Source organism: Acanthochromis polyacanthus, chromosome 23 (genome assembly GCF_021347895.1).
Source record: "Acanthochromis polyacanthus isolate Apoly-LR-REF ecotype Palm Island chromosome 23, KAUST_Apoly_ChrSc, whole genome shotgun sequence".
Taxonomy (NCBI): Eukaryota; Metazoa; Chordata; class Actinopteri; family Pomacentridae; genus Acanthochromis; species Acanthochromis polyacanthus.
In genome coordinates this window covers 19,599,546-19,610,748 of record NC_067135.1, presented here as the reverse complement: position 1 = coordinate 19,610,748, position 11,203 = coordinate 19,599,546, and positions in this window count along the sequence as shown.

The following is an 11,203-nucleotide window of genomic DNA, read 5'->3' as shown; positions in this document are numbered from 1 at the left end:
GTTGCCCATTTATTCAGACTTTATAGAAAACTTGAATCGGAACACAAATCAAATTAAACACAAAATCCTCTTTCAATTTTCCCTAATATTACACTTCAGAAAAAAACTGGTTCATTTAATGTGACATAATTGATTAATCATTGTGACTGATGTATGTTATGAAGTTGACGGAGTTTTCAAATGCATTTTAATTTTGATGCTAATTCTGCATTTTCAAACATTAAAAAAAAAAATATTTCTGTCATTCGCACTCAAATTGAAAAGGAGCTCTTATTTCTCATCTGTCAAACCCTGAGTATAAATTTCCTGATTCCTGAAGCATGCAGCGGCACAGGCAGGGCACATATTTATTTATAGACCTGCCTTGATTTAAACAGTCGAGGCATGAATGCCCCTTTTCCAAAATGGCAAAAATTGTTAACTGTCCATGTGGCTGAGGCTCAGAGTATATAATTTATTCTCTCCCCAGGACTCTGTTTGAACCCAGAGTGTGAGTGGCAAACTCTGTAGTAGAGAATCTAAGAGACAGAAGACGTAATTCATGCAGTGACCCTGCTGCTGCTGCTGCTGCTCTTTGTGATGAATTACTCCTCACACTGTGATGTGTTTTCGAATTTATACCTGCGGGTCCCAAGGAAAAATGTGCACGTCTGTAAATGCTTGTTTGTTTGTGTGCCATTGTGTCATTGCACACCACAGTATATGGAGCACTTTCTAGTGTACACTACAGTTCAGGATGCTAAGGAAGCACACATTAGTCTGTAATAATAAAAAAATCACTCTGTGACTTGCAGCTCGACTCAAACACCAGCACTTGGGATGCTTTCATAAACATTTAATGTAGCATTTCAAATTATATTATTATTATAAAGTTTTTGAAATATTTGAATATTTTTTGGAAGATATGTTAACAATAGTGTAGCATAGAAAAAGTAGAAGAATCTAATATCAAACCGATGCAACACAAAGCTGTGCGTGAAGGTCATAAAAATCACTCAGGCAGACTCATGACTTGCAGCTGAAGTCTTAAATACCTGCAGACCACCTTAACTTTTTACAGTTGGCCTTGAAGTTGACCTTCTGCAAAACCTGAACGCTGGAAAGCCGAATTCTTTGGAGATCTAAAATGACAGGAAGCATCTCAAGAATGCGCTTATGGAAAAGCAAACTCAGTGGAAAACTGAAAGAGGACACCCAGCCTGCTGGAGAAATTGGAACACCTGAGATCTGCCAGACCTGGACAGTAACTGTGAAAGTAATCAAATTCATTTATTGTTTCACCTCCCAAATGGTTTGAGGTAGTTCAAAATGACGATAAATCTTCGACAGCCCAGTTGAAAAGCTTCAGTTTAAATGATGCTGATGTTATTGGCGTAAAATTGCTGTTAGGGAGCTTCACTGTATGAGTGTCATGGGAAAAGGCAGGAATGTGTTGGCAATAGAGTTTTAAAAGTTGCTTTTTTGATCTGATGGCGTCATTTTTGTCAAAATGCCGTTGAAAGTTTTGGATACATTGTGACAACTGAACCATTTCCCATAAATTGTTAAAGACATCTATATCTTGAGCAATTTAAGAAAAATAGTGGCTGGAGTCACCTGGACCACCTTGGACAGGTCATCAGTCTATCACAGGGCAGCACATAGAGACAAACAATCACACATTCACACCTACGGACAATTTAGGGTCATCAGTTTTCCTCAGCATGTCTTTGGACCGGGGCCAAAGACATGCTGCCTTTCAGCTAGAACATCGCCGGTTCGTGTCCCAGCCTGGACCTCGGATCTTTCTGCATGGAGTTAGCATGTTCTCCCTGTGCATGTGTGTGTTTTCTCTGGGTACTCTCTAGTCTCATGCAGGGAGGAATCCTTCCTTCAGTATTAGAGCGTTTAAACTACAGTTTGAGCATCATCTCACTTAATGTTTAAGGTGATGATTTAATGAGTCCCAATATTTGTCAGTAGTGTCGAGTAATTATAAATTATATAAAAAACTCTTCAAGTATGTGTAAAAATGATCTTACATACTCAGTCTATCATTTACATTTGAAAGGATTTAAGCTCCTAAGACCCGAGTGTTGGTTGGGCTTGCATTTTTATTTTTTTTCTAGGTATTTGGGATAAGGAGTAACCAATAAATATAATAATTGGATAATATCTAATACCTGATTATTATGTTTATTACATTTTACATTATATTTTACTAAATATACATTGTTATTGTTATTACTATTATCACTGTTTGTAGTTGTAGTATTAGTAATAGAAGTAGTAATATTGGTATTATTATTAGTATTAACAATACGCTCTTTTGGAAAAAAACAAAAAAAACAAAAACATGTCCACATATGTGGACGGCAGGTCTGAAGAAGTTAAAACAAGTGCATATTTTCATTATGTAAATGTAAATTGTTAGATAAATACATATTATATTTACTACTTATATTTAGATTCTGCCATACTGAATGTAATGTCTAATTTTTACATAACATAAATTCATATATATGTACAAACTCTAAATTTTACTGCTGTTCCACCAGAGATCTGAGTTATTTGAAAAACTGCAAATCCCAGAACACATCTTTTTACTGTTATTTGACTATTATTGCACTATATATATAGTGTAGCCATAGTGGCTTCTATTTCATAATGCATATGGACTTTTCTTGGAACAAAACTTGCTTTTTGGGTAAAAATTTTATCTCTCACTAGGAAACCCATTGCCTCTGAAATAACTTGAACATACAGACAAAAGTACAGATACAGAGTAACACAGTGGCTGAATTATGTGAAACCCTATTTTGGGGGAAGTAGCAGATTCTTCCCTAGAAGCTGCCATTGAATATCTTTTGTTTTACTGCTGTGTCTTTCTTAGAATAAAGTAAATGACATGGACTGAACAGGAGGGACTAAAGGAAGAGGAATCAGAAACACCTCCAGAGACAGGATGACCGACTGTTGGACACTTCATGCTTTCTGTCTGTAGGAGATGCTGCTCCTCTTCACAACAGCCTGAGAGCAGCTCTGTATGAAGGTGTAATTTTATTAGAACCGCAGTATGTTCCACTGAGATAAAGATTTATGGAATTTCTGCTGGTGGCTGTCATATGTAAAAATAACTGTCATTGAGAAAACCACATAAGGCACTGGAAAACAAGGGCGGCCAGGATACATGAGAGGCACTCAGGCACTACACTATAATGCAAAAGAAACTGAACTTAAACTGAATATTAACCTTTTATGAGAAATTGTGAAGAATCCAGATGACGATGGGTGCGGTCAGACTTGATTAAACATTAAAGAAAATGAAGGGTTTATTTTAGATTAATGACATAATGTTTCATTCATGAAGGATGTTAAAAGATAATGTCCTCATAATTTTAAGTCACAACATAATCTGGCCAAAATATAACAGGAAATGGTAACTAGGTGCTCATTGTCATGACACCATGCTATGATCAGCATTGAAAAAATTCTTTAACATTGGATCTTTAATTGAAAATGGAAAAAGAGAAGCTTAAAGTGGACTGACATGGATTTACATTAATCATTTCAGTGCATTTACTTTATGCCAATATTTGATTAAATCACTGGCATTAAGATTGCAAGTCAAACCATTTTACTGCACTGGAAAAAATGCCCCTCTCAAAACAAGAAAAAAAAACTTATTTCAAGGAACTTTTACCTTGAAATAAGTGAAAAAATCTGTCAATAGAACAAGTGAAAAATGGCTTGGAAAAATTTCCTGAAATAAGATACGATATTTAGAATATTGAGATCTTGAAATTAGCTGGGAAAACTTGTTTTAAGCTACATTTTACCAGGATTGTCAAGCTTAGGTGTCTTAGCTCTCCTGTTGTCCTCATTTAGGGGCACCAAAAAATATTGTTTCCTTGTCTGAAAATAATTCCAAAAATTCTGCAAAAAAAAAATCCCCAAATTTATTTAAAAAAAAATTGAAAAAGAAAAAGAAAATTCCTTAAAAGTTTCCCTTAAAAGTTTTATTAAAAATCAGTAAAAGTTTTAATATTTTCTTTAAGAACAATCAGAAAAAAATCAACCAAAATCTAGCGAAATTCACTGGATTTTGGTTGATTTTTTCCCCCAAATGTTCTCAAAGAAACCTTTTTTTTTAACATTTCTTTTTTTCCACCAAAAAAATGTTCAAAAACTTCCCCAAAAAAATGTTGAAAATGTGGAAGTTTTCACTGTGAAAATATTGTTTATTTCTCCATGTTTTCAAACTTTAAAATGGGTCAATTTGACCCGCAGGACGACACGAGGGTTAAACTTATTTTGAGTTTTCTTTCTAAATTCAACTCAAAACAAGATAAATTCAAGATTGTTTGACTTAACAAGACATTTAAGATGCATTATCTTAAAACAAGTCTCTCCATCTTGCTGAAATGTCACTTGTTAAGTGATTTTTCTTAAATCAAGTGGGATGAGACATTTTGACTAAAAATAAGACAAATAGACTTGGTAAGATTTTGAGTTTTTGCAGTGTCAGATAAGAATGTAAGATCTTTATTAATTTGTCACTTCAGCGACATTAAACGTTAACCCAGGCAGACATTAGATGAACTCAAAGATCTAAAACTTTTTCCACATACACAATATCACCATTTCTCTCAAATATTGTTCACAAATCTGTCTAAATCGGTGATAGTGAGCACTTCTCCTTTGCTGAGATAATCCATCCCACCTCACAGGTGTGCCATATCAAGATGCTGTTTAGACACCATAATTAGTGCACAGGTGTGCCTTAAAAACTCTGCCTTGTCAGTCTGACTCTTAGGAATTAATTACTGATGGACAATCACATGAGTGTTGAAGAAAACACTCCGTACACAAAACGCCTGATGTGCTCCAGACCAGACATAGATTGCTCAGTTTTGGAAACTGCAGGCTCATCCACTGTGAAAACATACCTTTTTGAGCAACACTTCTTCTTTAGATCAACATGAAAAATGTAACATAGTAAAATGAAGCCATATTAGCAAAGGTGGACATAATCTGAATATGCACCTAATAATTCAGGGAACTGGAACAACAGAAAATATTTTTTGTTGTTGTTGTTGGCAACAAACCCACCGAACACCTTGCAATTTTCACCTTGTTTTCCGTCTGATACTGTCAAATGCCATCTGTCACAAATCCCCACGAAGAATGCAACAGATGCTAAATATGTGCTTGGCTTCTTTTTCAAAGTCAAAGTCAGCTTTATTGTTCATTCTTCAATATGTGCATGACAAAAAATATATGCACAGTAACTTCTTAATTCTTCTTAATGCTTCTTCTTTAATCTAGCACTTTTTCTTGATCCACTAATCACCCTCTACAGCATGAAACACCTACCTTTCACAGTTTGCCAGATTTTCTGCAAATTGTATTTGGATCAAACATGCTCTTTGCCCTTCTGTGCCTCTCCATGGAAAAAAGATTGCCACAACCATAACTGCCTCTCCATACCACACTTTTGCAGAAAGGTTTTCTGCTTTCAAGACTTCCCTGCCCAAGCAAACGTCTCCTTCTGTCTGCCAGCGAGCCTGTCAGCTCCAAGGACCCCTGGTCTGTAATAAACCTCTTTATTCTAACATCAGCTTCAGCATCTGCTTCATGGGCCCCAACGAATACACACTGTGGCACTTTGTTATCGACAGCAATGGAAAACACCAAAATGTACAATGTGTGAATGTGTCTCAAGGGACAGCTGTTTTTTTCTAAATCCTCAATCTACCTAAGGGGTCCAGTTAATGAATCAAGATGTTTTCTTTTCCACGACAGATGAATTATAATTGTAGCCTCAAGAAAACAGAAAGCAGCAGAAAGAAGAACAAAATAATGCTTTTGAGATGGTGTGATGAAGAAAAAATAACTGCAGCCATGACTAGAGCCCTTGTGTCTTAAATATGTAGACAGACAGACAGACAGACAGACAGATGGACAGACTAAACCTTTATTGCAACAGGGAAATTTGCACTGTTACAGCAGCAAAGACAGAAAAAACTGCACAAAAAGAAGAGTAGCTCACAATTCACACAGTGCACAGATATAAATGCATACTTTCTACTTTAATCCTTTAAGAATAGAAATATAAATGTTTATAGTATTAAATATCTATATTTTAAACAGATTTTCAGAAATACACTAACGCTGCAAAAACTCAAGATCTTACCAAGTCTATTGTCTTATTTTTAGTCAAAATGTCTCTTGATTTAAGATAAATTTACTTAACAAGTGACATTTCAGCAAGATGGAGGGACTTATTTTAAGACAGTGCATCTTAAATATCTTGTTAAGTCAAACCATCTTGAAATTATCATGTTTTGAGTTGTATTTTACAAGAAAACTCAAAATAAGTTTAATACATCTCAAATTATGAAGTTACATGAAAGCAAAAATCTATTTTTGAGTGGAAAAACTACTTCTTCTTCTTTTTTTTTTTTTTTAGCAAATCTGGCTAATTTTAAGACACCTAAGCCTGACAATCCTAACAAAATTACAGCTTAAAATAAGTTTTCCCAGCTAATTTTAAGATCTCAGTATTCTAAATATCATATCTTATTTCAAGAAATCTTACCAAAACATTTTTCATTTGTTCTATAGGCAGATTTTTTTCACTTATTTCAAGGTAAAAGTACCTTAAAATAAGTTTTTTCTTGTTTTGAGAGGGGCATTTTTTTCCAGAGCAGTGAAGTGATTTGACTTGCAATCTTAATGCCAGTGATTTAATCAAATATTGGCCTCAAGCAGGAATGCCCAAACAGTAATAATAAATGCCCTCTAACAGGCATGTGAGACAGCACCAAGTGTTTCAGCAAATGCAGCAAGTGATGGTGTCCTCCAGTGGCTGGAGTAACTGTGATACAAGCAAAGGAAGTGGTCAGTTGATGTAGTTACAGAGCCACAAAGTCTGTGCAGGCAGGAGGTCGGTTTGAATAAAAGGGCTGACGAAATACTGTACCTGAGAGAGACCACTATTAATTTCCTGTTTCAAAGTGACAGTCTTTTAATCATGATATAATCATGGCATGAAACACACTTAATTTTGAAGTGCAGCATGGGAGTTCACTGTCAGTCTCTTTCTAAATGGGAAAGCCAACAGTTTCAAAGGGAGGGACTCACATGTATAGCCAAACTGGTAAGAGAGTGTGCATTTATTCTGTAAGGATGCCAGATTACATTTTATTTTAATATAGCAGATAGTTATTTGCTTCTAATGTAGCCGCAAGGGGACACAAGCCAGTGTCTTATTGTGCCGGTCCCAAGCCCGGATAAATACAGAGGGTTGTGGCAGGAAGGGCATCCGAAGTAAAACTTTGACCAAATCAAACATGCGAATCAAATGTATGACTTCCATACTGGAGCGGTCGAGGCCCAGGTTAACAACGACCGCCATCGGTGCTGTCGACCTACAGGGTGCCGGTGGAAAATGGACGACTGTTGGTCGAAGAAGGAGGGGAGGAAGGTGTGTTCATAGGAAGAGAGAGAAGCGCAAGCATTTCACTGCCAGTAATTGCTTCATGTAATTTCTAGTATGTGACAATAAAACTCTTGAATCTTGAATCTTGAAGAGGAACACCAAGAGTCTAGGACTGAGATTAGGGACTTTGAATGTTGGAACTATGACAGAAAAAGGTAGAGAGCTGGTTGACATGATGCAGAGGAGGAAGGTGGACATACTGTGTGTCCAGGAGACCAGGTGGAAAGGTAGTAAAGCTAGAAGTTTAGGAGCAGGGTTCAAGTTGTTCTATCATGGTGTAGATAGGAAGAGAAATGGAGTAAGAGTTATCTTGAAGGAGGAGTTTGTTAGGAATGTCCTGGAGGTAAAAAGAGTGTCAGATCGAGTGATGAGCCTGAAGCTAGAAATCGCAGAGAGACAGAGATGGGAAGGACGTGCAGCAGGTTAGGGTGATAAAGGATAAGGATGGAAGTGTGTTGACAGGTGCCAATAGTGTGATAGGAAGATGGAAAGAGTACTTTGAAGAGTTGATGAATGAGGAAAATGAGAGAGAACGAAGAGCAGAAGAGGTGACTGTTGTGGACCAGGAAGTAGTAAAGATTAATAAGGATGAAGTGAGGAGGGCATTGAAGAGGATGAAGAGTGGAAAGGCACTTGGTCCGGATGATATACCTGTGGAGGTATGGAAGTGTCTCAGAGAGGTAGCAGTAGAGTTTCTGACTGGGTTGTTCAACAGGATCGTAGATAGTGAGAAGATGCCCGAGGAATGGAGGAGAAGTGTGCTGGTGTCCATCTTTAAGAACAAGGGAGATGTGCAGAGTTGTGGCAACTACAGAGGAATAAAGCTGATGAGCCACACGATGAAGCTATGGGAAAGAGCAGTTGAAGCTAGACTAAGGGCAGAGGTGAACATCTGTGAGCAGCAGTATGGTTTCATGTCAAGAAAGAGTATGTGGCCGGATGGTTTCTCCCTCCTAGCCACTGTGTGGCACTGTGCTATTTCAATCATCGCTGTGACAGCGGGGTGGTATCCGGCGCCGCTGCATATATATACACAGGTGGGTGGTTTCACCTCAGTCTCATGCTTTCTCTTGAGCTCTCCTCGTGGTGGTAACTGCAGCCAAGCGGGCTGGATCTGGCGTGATCAATCGGGACGCACATCATATCATCGGTACAGGTAATGGGCTTTCCCCCTTCCCTTTATGTGATGTGCAGCGCATTTAGTGACAGCCTGCTTTACTTTGTTTAGTGACGCTGGGAGACGGGTCGCTCCGTTCAGCGTGCCGTGGGTGCTTCTGTGACGACAGGGTAAGCTATGCGGTCCACATTATGTGATCTGATGTGTCAACTGGTCCCTGATTTTGTGTGGTTGCTGCAGTTTATTTGCTGCTGCTGTCGTTGGATCTCCTCCTCCTGCATTGCTTCTACGCTGCGCCACAGCTAACCGGGTATGTATCGCTCAATGAGGAAGTGATCAATGAAGTCCAGGTGATGTTATTTAATGACAATTCTGCTTAATTGTCTACCTTTACTAGGTTGCAGCTAGACGGGTGGTTCATTGGACGTCATCGTTCCCTGGACTGGCGGCTGTTTCGGCTGTCTCGGCTGTTTCGGTTTTTTCTTTCTTTTCGCCGGCTCTTGGTTGCGGCTCTTGTTCTCGGTCTGTTTGCCGGCTCTGTGATTGGTGCCGACAACTTGCTGTGTTTGACTGTGTTGGTGTTTATTTTCCATTAGGTTTACCGCCAACGTGTGTAGAGTTACTGCATTGTACTTTTTCTGTAAAAAACCTCAGGCTATGAGGATTATCACGCCTCATATGTCACCTGTGTTTTAAAAGTTATTGTGTGGAGTGAGTGTGCATGTGTGTTTTTACTGTGTATATTGGTCTGGTCACCAGCACTGCTAAATCAGGAGTACTAATTATCTGTTTCTTTTGTGCAGGTTTGGTGAGCCTTGGCGGCAGTTTAATCCCTGGTGGTGGTTCACGGATCCCTTTTTCGTTGGTGTGTTGTCACAGGTGTGATTATTTGGACCCCCTTTTTCTTCTTTTTGGTTATTTGTTTGCCTGCCGCCATGGTAAGCCAGCCTGCTCCCTTTGTTTAAGTTTAGTACTCCTGATTCTCTTTTAAACTGGTGGCTTGCTTTTTATATTTAATGCCATAATTAATAAAGAAATTATTGTATTTTTGGAAACACGTCTCAGCCCAAGTGATTATGAACCTGTGTGCCTTCAGTGTTTAAATGGTCCTTGGTTGATCATGTTGAATTGAATGTCCCGGGGGTGAAATTCCCCTGGGTGGCGTTGTCGCAATATTTATGTGAATCCTAGCCATTTCTCTCCATTCCCCTTCCCTTAGAGCTCCCCCACGCCACGCCACATTCTGGCATCGTCAGCAGGATTTCACATTTAAAGGGCAGAGACGTGTTCCTCATTATGTTTTTTTTTTTCTTGTGGTAATTTTAAGTGTACATGCAGTGGTAGAGCCGAGACAGCAGTCTTAATCCTAGGGATTTCCTTTTGTTTGTTACCTGTGAGAGGCCTTGGTACAGCTTCTTCTTCGTAGGTATGGAGGAGGAGGAGGCGCAGCGACTCAGGGACCTAGTGTCACAGCTTAAAGCGGAAAACGAACGGCTCCGGCAGCAGTGGGCTGCAGATGTCAGTGGAGCAGCTTCTTCATCTTCCGCTGCTTCAGCTAGGCAGGCTTCTGCTGCAGCTGAAGCCGCTGCTGTTACAGAGCGGCTGGTTGTTATTCCTAGGGACTGTAAATGTTCCATGTTTAATGGTAGGTCTGGTATAGAAATGACAGAGTGGATAGAGGAGATAGAAGCCTGTATGCGTACCCGCCGTCTTTCTATTGCAGATCAGGCATTGTTTATTTTTGACCATTTAGAGGGAGAAGCAAAAGAGGAGATTAGATTTCGGCCTAGTCGAGAGCGAGGTGATCCACCCACTGTGTTTGCCATCTTAAAGGACCTATATGGTTGTGCTCAGTCCCATGTCATTCTACAGCAGGCTTTCTTTTCTCGCCGTCAACTTGAGGGTGAAACCCTGCAGGAGTTCTCCTTGGCCCTTTTGGCTTTAATGGAGCGGGTGAAGCAGTGTGTGCCGGATGGGATGCCTAATGCCGATAAGCTTCTTCGTGATCAGTTTACGGAGCATGTTCTTGACAGTGCTCTCCGTCGAGAGCTTAAACAGTTTGTGCGTGGTAAGCCTGATGCCACCCTGTTGGAGCTGCGCAGCGAGGCTATTAGGTGGGAGAGAGAGGGTCTCCCTGGGGGTGCTAGGGGGCGAAGTGTTTCTCTTCCTGCGGTTCATGGCTTCCAGTATGGGGTGCAGGGCCATCTTAACCCAGTCCAATCGGTTGCCCTGTCGAACCCTGATTGGGATGAGTTAATGGAGCTTATGAAGCAGGAGCAGCTGAAGCAGCAACAGGAGCAGCTCAACCAGCTTACCCAAACAGTAGCATCCTTGCATACTCCTTACTTACCAAATCGCACTTCTGGTAGTCGTCCTGTCATCTGTAGAAGGTGTCAGCAGCCAGGCCATTTTGCTCGAGATTGCAAAGCTGAGCGGTTTCCCTCTCATGGTCGTGTCAATGAGGGTGCTGGCTTGGGCTTAAACTCAGCCAAGCGCTCTAATCCCCGCTACCAGTCGGGAAACTAAAGCCCACTGAGCTGTTGAGCCACAGCTCAGTTGGGGGGTCAACAGGCTCACTGGACGGTGCAGAGGTGGGATTGATT